Source organism: Abramis brama, assembly GCF_963993115.1.
Source record: "Abramis brama genome assembly, chromosome: 9".
In the NCBI taxonomy this organism is placed as follows: Eukaryota; Metazoa; Chordata; class Actinopteri; order Cypriniformes; family Leuciscidae; genus Abramis; species Abramis brama.
Window position 1 is genome coordinate 9136508 of NC_139971.1, and position 10960 is coordinate 9147467.

Consider the following 10960-nt stretch of genomic DNA (forward strand, 5'->3'; position numbering starts at 1 on the left):
GTTGGATGGGTAGATATCGTTAAATGTTTTAAAGTTCCTTTGCTTTGGGAGGTATAGGAAAGGAAAGATACATAGTTTTAAATCTATTATAGCTCTTGGGAAAAATTTGAGTCACATTATTTCGACTAGCTTGATTTGGAAATTTATCTTGGGTTAATAAACTTTGTATTAATTTGTTTGGAAAACTACTCAAATCCAGTCCATTTATTTTTAAAGATGGTAGATGAAGAGCTTCAGTAACATTGGGCACTGCATTTCTAACCAAGAGAGCAAAGGCCTTTGGAGTACAATTCAGCTTATAATCACATTGAAAATGACACTTTTCACAGAAAGTCCTGTGATTCATAAAATTACCTTCCTCATCTATCTATAAATTACAGAAACGTCTGTCTGTCTGTCTGTGTGTCTGTCTGTCTGTGTGTGTGTATGCCTGTTAACCACATATCTCTCAAACCGTTAGTCCGATGGATTTCAAACTCGACAGGTGTCTTGCTACGGGCATGAGTAAGTGCAGTGCCAAGTTTGACATTGTTTGGATGAGAAATGCTAAAGATATCGTTAAATATATCATTTTTAGAAGGTTGTGGTTTAAAAATAGACATTCTGACATTAGAGGGTTGTATCGGTCAAAGAAGCCCCAAGAAGGTTGTGGTTTAAAAATAAACATTCTGACATAAACACTCTGCCAGCTACACTGTTTACTTCTGAATATTATAGTTTGGTTCCAAATCGTGATAAATTTCTGTTTCAAACTTTCACATAGCATCTTTAAGTTATAATAACATAAAAAATTCTAATCCAGATTTTGATTTTCAAAGATTTATTATAAAAACTGATTATTTTCCCCCAAAAATGCAATAAATTCATGACACTTTTTTTTCAAAATGCAAATAATCCATTGAATCAATATAAAAGTTATTTTTTATCATACTGAAACTGTTGAAATCAGCCATTGCTAAGAAATATCTCCTGAACTTTTTTGACGGCGATCAGCTCACTAAAACTGATTTTGCACGGGCACTTTGCACTGCTCCCTGAATCGTCGCGCTTATTCATTTGTGGATGTAAACTGAATCTATAAGTCAGCTATGCTGTTTACTTCTGAATATTATATTTCATTCTGGTGCGCTTAACATTATCGCTACTATGTAATAGTAGCCTATGCTATTCACCAACTAAACATATCCTATTCAATGCGTTCACAGTCTCTTTCACGGGCATCATTTGTAGTTGCCTATTCACAAACTGTTTCCTCAAGCATAGCGTTTTCTCAGAGTTCACTGTGTGCTTTCTACCATGCACAAATAAAAAAAAAGTCACTGAACTTTTGCTGTGTAATTGTAACAATGAGCACTCAAACACACCAAACCAACAATTACTAAAAACACACACAAAAACTGATTTGAAATGGGCATTTTGCACTAGTATAGAAAATTAACAACAGACCAGATAGGCTATTTCCCACCAATCTCTTATAAAAAGTGACTTGTTCCTAAATAAAAGGCCTAGGCCTAGGCTACCTATTGTTCTAAATTGGTGAGGGGTTAGAAAAGAGAGGGAGGATCTAGTGTTGTTTGGCTTTGCTGTTGCTACGCCAACAGACAGAGCGCTCTGGAGAACGCTGACACGTTCCAAAACAAAGTTGATAACCTGCCGATAAATATGTTTGAATGCGTTTAACTCGTTGGAAAAACTTTGACATCAACACATTAAATGCTTTGAATAAATACATTTCCTAATCATAATGCGAAAGGCGCAGTCTAGAGTGTCGAGCGCCGTCGATGATGCAGTGGTGCTGCAGCTCCGCGCGCTCTGGAGAAGATATGAGCATCTCTGCATGCAGAATGACAGCTGTCCCAGTGCAGTGCTCAAACAGGACATCCTTCACCATATCGACAAACAGCAACATCTCAAAAAGGTATTTTACGAAGGGAAACGGTTAATAAACTTTGAAAATCTGATTAAGGCCTAACGTTACTGCTATTTAATGTGTTTTTATATTGTTCTGCTGACGAAACACTGCAAAAATGAAGACAAAAAAGTGTTCAGGGTGCTCAGGGAGTTCAGTCAGATGTTTGAAGGTGCTCTTTGGAGTCGGGAATTCAAATAAATGTGGAAAAGAGAAAATCCAAGGCACTCTTCTTCAAAATTATTTAAAAAGCCTTTATTTTACTGGCTATTTCATAATAGAAAAATAAAAAAAAACATAGGGAGAAGCAACCCACGCGTAGCAGCGCAAACAGCCTTCTTGAGGGTGTGCTTTCCAAACAAACAATTTCCCCTTTTGTGTGTGCTAATTAAAAACAGTGACATGGTTAGTTTCCACATGGAGCATGCCAAAGTAATACATACACATACAAAGAGAGTCCACTAGGTGGCCACATTGCGAATTAAATCCAAAAACAATTGTATACAGAAAGAATGATCACAAAAAAGGACTGAAATCTATTTCTTCATTCAACCCAGGGTACACTGTGGCCTGTAAATAGTATAGAATGTTTCTCTCTGTAAAAGTAATTTTAATCGGTCACCATCCCCGATATTCTTTTTGATAATTTCTAAACCGTCAACCATTAGGCCTTCTGGATTGCTATTGTTCACATTTTGGAAGTGTTTTGCCATAGGATAATCCAAAGTAGCTTTTCTAACGGCATTTTTATGCTCCGATATTCTATCTTTGAGACGTCTCTTGGTCCGGCCTACAAAAAAGCATCCACATTTACATGATAACCTGTATACCACAAAAGTAGTATTGCAATTAATGAATGCTTTTATGTTATACATCTTATTTGTATTGAAGTTACAGAATTGTTTGCATTCTTTAATATTGGAACAGTGATACTGCCAGGAAGCACGGAAGGGAGGGGGAGGGGACGGGATGAGGAGGAGAGAGGGTCGAGCTAGCCTCCGTTTTGTTTGACAATACTTTGAACGTCAATAAGAAGTGACGTCACCCAACATCGCTTAGAGAACCTTTAAATTAAAACAGAGGTAAAACACACCCAGATTTAGATTGGTCAAGCAGCATTTGCTGTTCTAAAACGGAAATTCACTTCTTGTCTTTGCAAACCAAGTACACTTGAATTGGTGTCAAAAATTAGTCGTCACTAATCTGACGCAAAACTTGCGGTAACATACGAATCCGTTTAATCTACTTGGGAAAACAATTTCAGAGTCAGTCAGAATAAAATCAAATGTTTACAATTTATTGACCAGGTAATAGAACAATAATTCAAAATCCAATTCATAGAATAAAATCATCGGTCAATCAAATATAATAACAACAATTCGGAAATCGAGGAATTATAGAAATATTTACCTGGCAACGAAAACTACACACAGCGATCGTGTGGGAAGTCTACCTACGGACTCCTCGAACCTTTTGCCAATTTTCCTTATAAACTCGCATAATTCAATATGCTTACCAAATGGTGGTGTCTGTCATCATAATCAGATTTTGGTCCCCTATTGAGGGGTTCACTTCTGTGGGATCAGAATTTGTAATTGAATGGATTCTTGATACCTGTAGAAGAATACTTATTTACATACAGGAGGTAGTGGAGGATCTGGGGGAGGCAACACCTTTAAATGATACCAAACATGTATAGTTACTCTTTTGTACACACTTAACATTGCATAGGTTTTTAGTGAGCTTTAAGTGAGGAGGAGAAGAGGGGAGCAGGGGGAGATGATGAGACAGTAAAAGTGAGGTGTGAGCTGCACTGTGTGCTGTGTCTCGGATGTTGCTGTTACATATGCAAGAGAGAGTTCAAACGTTAATTCTCATGAGAGCCTTTTGTTTTCTCGAGGGGTAGCCCAGACTTGCTGGCACCCGCCTTACATACACTAGAGCTAGAGCTAGAGCTAGAGCTAGAAACGATCAAATTCACGACAAGAACTAAGTTTAACCATACGCTCAGGCAAGCAAACAGGAATACACCACAAAGCACACAAAACAAACCAGCGAAGACATGAGGTAAAGAGGCACAATATAAAGGGACCAGAGCACATGAGGATCAGGTGAGCAAGGACTAGACAAACAAGGGGGCGTGGTAACGGGAAACAAGGAGGCGGGACAAGAGGAGCACATGGCCAACACAAACAAAGACAGAGCCATGTGCTCGGGCTCTGACAGTTTTACTTTACATTGCTTTTTGTGCGTTACGGTCAAAATAAATGTTTTTTGGGTTTTTTTTGTATTACAATAATTCAGGTGGAATTCAGTTCAGGTGTTTTAGTATGTCACAACGCAAAAAAAAAGAAAAGAAAAAGGCTGCGGAGCCCATAAAGGGACATGGTGAGGGTAAAAAAAATATGAGCTTCGCTCTCTTGCAAAATGTGTTCCCAGACTTCCTTTATATTAATGTTTTGTTAAAAATGTCTACTGCATGCATCTCCTTCTCACTCACTGTTTCTGTTTGTTCTTCTCCCTTCCCTGTAGATAACGCTGTCATTTCCAGATTGCAGGCCCTTAGATGCTATTCTGCCCAGCCTTCAGCCTCTGTTAATGGCTATACGAAATGAGCGTTACACACATGCACAAGAATTCCACATCTGGAGTCTGTCTCTCAAGCAAAAAGATATAGTTGAGCTGGTGAGCACTGATCACACTTTACTGTAGATCCTAGTTTTGTGATTGGCAGTTATGGAAATCATTTAGTCTTGTTGGATGCTTGTTCCACAACACAAGAGAGGGAAAGAGTCCTCCAGGGAAGTCAAGCCTGCTGCAATTCAAACCAAACCTTTCTGTGCTAACAAACAAATGCTTGTTTGGTCACATCACTCACAGTAAGATATGTGTCTTTTATTTCAGCAGTAAATGGTAATGAGTCATAACTGTTAACATTTTATCTTAACACCAGATCAGTTTGGCTCTGGAAAGAATTTTGAATTACACAACAATTTCAGGTTCCAGAACTCTGAATGTTTTCTGTCATCTCTGCATTTTGTTGCAAAACATTTTGGCTTTGCGTGTTAAATGTACCTGCTTACTCTCTCTCCCTTTCCATTAATCACATTCTTTTTGTCCGTGCATTCGAAGTGAAAAATGAAACAGAATTAAATATAAGTCGTATCACTTTCATGATACTTTTGTGATGCTATGGCATTCCTTTTCAAGCTTGAAAGCTCCAGTCCCCTTTCATTGCACCTGCATGGCAAAGAGAAATCAGTATATTATTTAAAATGTCTCCTTTTGTGTTCCACACACCAAATTGCCATGTTTGATTGAAATTTTTCTGAAGTTGAAAAATCTGACATTGTTAACTGTTGTTTTGTTTTAGAGACACATCTGTTCTCTTTTGGATTTAGAAAACATGCCTTATTATCATTATGGTGGGGCTTTTCTAGTTTTAGAGGCCATTGGCAGCCAACTACTGGCTTGTGTTTTCAACAAGAACCACAATACCTCTGAGGCTATGTCGGGCTGTCAAACGCATGAAAGCCTAATTAAAATCAGGTGATTTACTCGGCTACTGCCAAAACTTTTGATTATTTTCCCAGCAATATAAGACTTGTAACTTCTGTAGGAACTTGAAAGAAACCTGAGAGATTACAACACATCATAAATTATATATTTTTTTTTCATTCAGAACTACAGTATGTAGTCCTATCAACAAACACTTAGTTTGAAGCCAACATGCATTGTCATACAATTTTTCATTCTTGTTTTGGGCCTGAAAATAGCCTAGCATATAATGTAGATCAGGCTGCGTCATTGTCCTGTAGATTTTTAGTTCCAACTTGGAACTTGAAGTCTTAGTTTAAATGTTTTCATGTTTTCATATTATGGCTACTTAGACCCTTTATTATCCTGTGGTCCACACCCATTTTCATTCCCTTCCAGGGGCAGTATGTTCACACTTTAACTCATATAAATCGAAAAATCTGTTCTATTAAAGGGTGAGATTTACTTCCAGAACAGCTTTGATGCTGCGAAAATCACTGCCATATTTTTCCAGACCTGCAGACAAAGAATGTAAGGAAAACAATATGGTGGAGAAGCATGCAATTGAAGTTCTGCACTTAAATGCTGTTAGGACAACCCTGACATATAAATTTGGCACATACACAGATTATATGTGCCGGTCAGACGGTTATAACAATAAGTGCTTCAATAAGAGGTCCTTATTTTTAAGATGTTGATGAGATTCTGGAAGATTTATTTCTGCTGTAGATCATCACTAACCTATGGAATGATGTTCAAGGGGAGCTTTATATGTAGGGTAAGAATGATATCTCAATGGAATTACTCTTTCTCACAGTTAGAAAGAGATTACACACAGCCGCTTTGTCAAGAACTGCAGCTTTGATCTCTGTAATACTAAGCTATTTATTTTAGTAAACCAGTTTGAGTGACATCTTCCCAGCTACTTAGCAGTGTTTGTTAGTGCACAAACCAGCCTTTAATCTCTTGGACTGTGGTGGAAATTGTTCTATTATGTGGTCTTTCTGTTGTATAATAATCAGATGTATATTAAAAGAAGTATGAAACAAAGTAGCACTGATTAAATGAACCAAATTTGTATATTCTGAAGAAAAGTGAGTGTTGTCTGCCTGTGCAAAACTCACTATCACAATGCTAAAGTGTTATGGGTGGTTGTCGGGGCATTGTTGTAATGTCCAGTTGACTGTGTGTGTGCGACATAATAGTAATTGTAAAATCCATGATTGTAAATTTACCACATGGAAAATTGTGCATTTCACCAACCCAGCTGTTTGTTCTGACAGTGTCTTCTTTTGGAGAAAAGGGGGAGGACAGTTTATCCCTTCAGATCACTGGAGCTGCTTGATTGCAAACTGACTGAATGGTCTCTGGAAAGATTGGGCAAGGCTTCAGGCATCAGCTACCTCACCACACTCTGCCTGGACTACACACTGTGAGAGGACATCTGATTGTGTTTTGTGTGAATGTCCTCAAATGCACTTTGTCATTCCAGTTTGTCAGTGTACATCAGAGATGGGCAACTTAGATCCTGGAGGGTCACTGTCTTTCAGAGTTTATCTCCATCCCTAATAAACGCACCTGAAAAATCTTATGGGTGCTTTAACTTATGTGCTGCCTTAATAGAAAGTCAGTTAATATAAAGCTTTTTAATATAAAGTATTTTTCGAATAATAATTTTAATAGTAATTTCGCGCCGTGACCGCAGCTGCCAGAAACATTTATAACGTAGCCATGCGCACATACTAGACCGTCTCATTCTATTGTTTATTGTTGAGTAATACTCTAGTCTACAAGCCTCTGAAGTACTAGACTAGGAAGGACACAGCCTCACTAGGATGCAGCCTTCCGTTTGAGAACCACCCTATGTCTTCAGGATTGCTTGAAAATTACAGGCAGGTGTGTTTGATTAGGGATGGAACTGAAATCTGCTGGACGGTGGCCCTCCAGGACCGAAGTTGCCCATCCCTGGTGTTATCAACCTGATCTCACAGGAAAACTTAACTATGTTATGAGGTGGAAATTTCATATGAATTCATATGATGTGAATCGTACAAAAAAGTATGTACAAAGTAAGCATGAAGGTCCACTCCTAAGCCCAGCCCTAAACATACCTGTCACTGGGGCACAAGTAGATCATACGAAAACATACAAATGAGATTGTACAATTTTATACAAATTATTAGCCACCAGTTCGCCAAAACGTAAAAGTTACAAATTCCATGAGATTATCCTATGACAAATTTAATTGAATTGAATTGAAGTATCTTTAATGTCCCCAAGGGGCAATTTGGTTCACAACAAGTAGCCAAATTGCCATGAGATGAGTATATTAAGTGTTTCACCAAGGATAAGCAACTGCAGTCCTGCAGAGTTTAGCTCTATCCCTAATTAAACAATCCCTGAAAAATCTAAAATGACAGGCATGTGTGTTTTATTAGGAATGTAACTAAGCTCTGCAGAACAGTGGCCCTCCAGGACTGTATTGCCCATCCCTGTGTTATACTGTCTACATGGCAAGCGTGTGGCAAGATATCTATAGAAAATTATATAATTTCCAATACCAACAGTGCTTTTTAAACATTGGGTTGTGATTGTAACCATAATTGTAAAATTGTTTTGCAGTATCTTGACGTAATCTCTTTTTTTTAAATTAAAGCTACAATATGTAATTTTTTTCGCCGCTAGGGGTCGCTAACCTCTTACAATAACAAAGGCATAGGCTGATGACACATAAGCATAAAGCGGAATTATGGATCTTGTCATCATGCTGATGGATCTCATGTTTAAGGATGAGTGAATACATTGATGTTTTTAACAAGACTGTGGTATGAAGCAGGGCGCGATTGCTAATGAGAGACAGATATCAGCGCCATACGCGAGTCCCGCGGATATATAGGAATAAGGACAATTAATTCTACCGAACTACACGCAAGTGCTTTATTACTACTCACACAGGTCAATTTATTAGACAAATTAAACTTGTGAGGTTTCACTTGGTCTAACGTTATACTATCACATTAAACTGCATTTGAGTGTGTTGAATGTTATTCTGTGTGTTAGTTTGTTGGCTGTATGAGACTAGCAGTAAGCTAGATCAACATTAGAATAACATACAGATCATATTCTAACATTTCATCATGTTGAACTATATAACATTAATTAGTTTTATGTACATTTGCTCACCTGTCTAATAAAGTACATGCAACACTCTTGACAGAGATGCCACTCGCGTCTCTGTCAAGTCGAAGTTAGTCGCGGATGTGGAGCTCTCGGCTTCTCGAAAACGCCACGCTGATATTGGTCCTCGTTTTAGTTCTCCTTTTGTCCCAAAGTCTGCTTGCCATGGTCCATAATGTTTAAACAAAACAACAATAGCATGAGCATGCCGCTAGGCGTAACCCAGTTGTCCACGTCTGTCGCCATGGTTACTATGGCAGTAAGAGCGGATATGACGCCATTGACTGGCGACTCCCTCACACCTGCTCACACGTCCCGGTTCCTTGGTTAAAATCGCAATTGTCTTACGATTTACAAATAGTTGGAAACATTTGGGATATTGTAAGTAATCTACTAAACAAAATGTATAACACCGGCCTAGTGGTTTTTGGATATTTTACTGCAAAAATCTTACATTGCCATAATGCTGAGAATCAAACCCATGACCTTGATAGGGGCCTTTCACACAGAACATGTTTTTGTATTAAACTGCTGTACTTTTTCATTGGTTTTCTAGGTAAACGTGCTAGATGGACGTGTTTGACTGTTACGCTCATGTCTTGTGATTTTTGCAGCGTCTCCCTTGCGTACCCCCCCATTCTACCACCCTGTGTCCCACGTTTTTAAACACGAAAACATTTTCTGTGTGAATGGAACCTTTCAATGCTATTCTACTGTTTGAGCTACAGTACTTTGGAAAATGTTTTAGCCTTTTGTTTCAATGGTTTTAGTATGTATTTTTTCCTATTTAAATATTTTTTTTAAGTCATCTTCAATGTGTTTTTAAAGGTTTAATAATGACCTCTCCTCTCTGCTTGTTTCTCTCTCAGCGTAGGACAGGAGGGATTGAAAGGTTTGCTGAGTGGAAGTTTGGGGTCCAGTCAGATATGTTCCTTGAGTTTATGTTATTGTGGTTTGGGTTCATGGAGCGGAACTCTGCTAGCTTCACTTCTCACCAACAGTTCTGTGAGGTACGGACTGTTATGACCACTGATTCTTATGTTTCTCATTAACCTGTGACTCCTGGGATCCATTAGCTTCTGCTGAAATATTTCATCACATATTAATTCATGAATGTGAGCTTCAGCTGATGACATCTTACTGGGCCACAGGGGTTTGGAGTTACAGTAGGAGAAAGGCTATTTTGACAACCCAATAGAATTTTCAGACTTTTCGTGTAGTCACTATCACTATGAACGAGTACAGAATCTCGATCATCAACATTAAACAGCATATAAATCAAAACTGCCTAATGTTAACGAATTAAATGTTGACCCAGGACTAGATTATAGGATTGTGAACCTTTGGAGGTGTTGATGGACTCAATCTACTCCATCTATGTTTTTATCATCGTTCTGAATCCAATCCAGATGTAGTCTTGGACAAAAACGTGATTTTCCTCAGCTTTTTGCTTGAAATGTTGCTTTTTTTAGTGAAACTTTCCCACATTCAAGTGTTGTCAAGTGTTATTTTTTTTTATTTTTGTTGTTGTTGTTGTTGTTGTTTAAAAGCAGAGGGCCTGTTCTTTCTTTTGATAAAATGCATGTCCAGATATTCATACAACAAAATATTCTGGGGGCTGTGAAACTTTTGTGAAAATGATCAAAAATGCTGGCGCTGGCAGGCAACTGTTTTCAAAAACGCTGGCAGGGATAGAGTTAATATGATGTTGCGTATGATGTAGCCCACTTAAATATAATTTTTAAGATACATTTTTGGCATTTCTGCAATGTTTGGAGAGAGACAGGAAATGACTGAAGAAGAGATAGAAGAATGAGATTGGGAAATGACCACAAGTGAGAACTCAAACGCTGGCGAGAAGCACTGTTGTGGAAATGAGTCTTGAAATGAGACTGAAATGCATTGGTCCAAGGTCTCTTGTAACACTGGTCCAAAGATTCAACCTTGCACTAGCAGCTGCCATCTCAAGTCGTTCCAAAAGACCTCAGGCAAGGGAGATTGAGCTAACCAAACTTGGTGCGTGGATTGCACTAGAGTACCAAAGTAGTTGATGCAATGACACGCATAGCCTGCACCTCAAGTTCAGTAAAGCTGGCGCTACACTAACCGACTTGATTTGAATGGGAGGTCACACTAAAGGCCCCAATATACTTCAAGCAAAATCAAACAACAAACTGGTGTGATGTCTTTTCGAACAAAATCAAGTTTCAAAACAGCTTGCCAAAGCAAACTCTCTGGAAAAGTTCACTCCAACTGGTGAACACCCATCACTGACATCGCTGAGGCTCCGCTTTCTTAGACATGGAAATCTTTTCCGGTTAATTTCTTCTGTTTAGT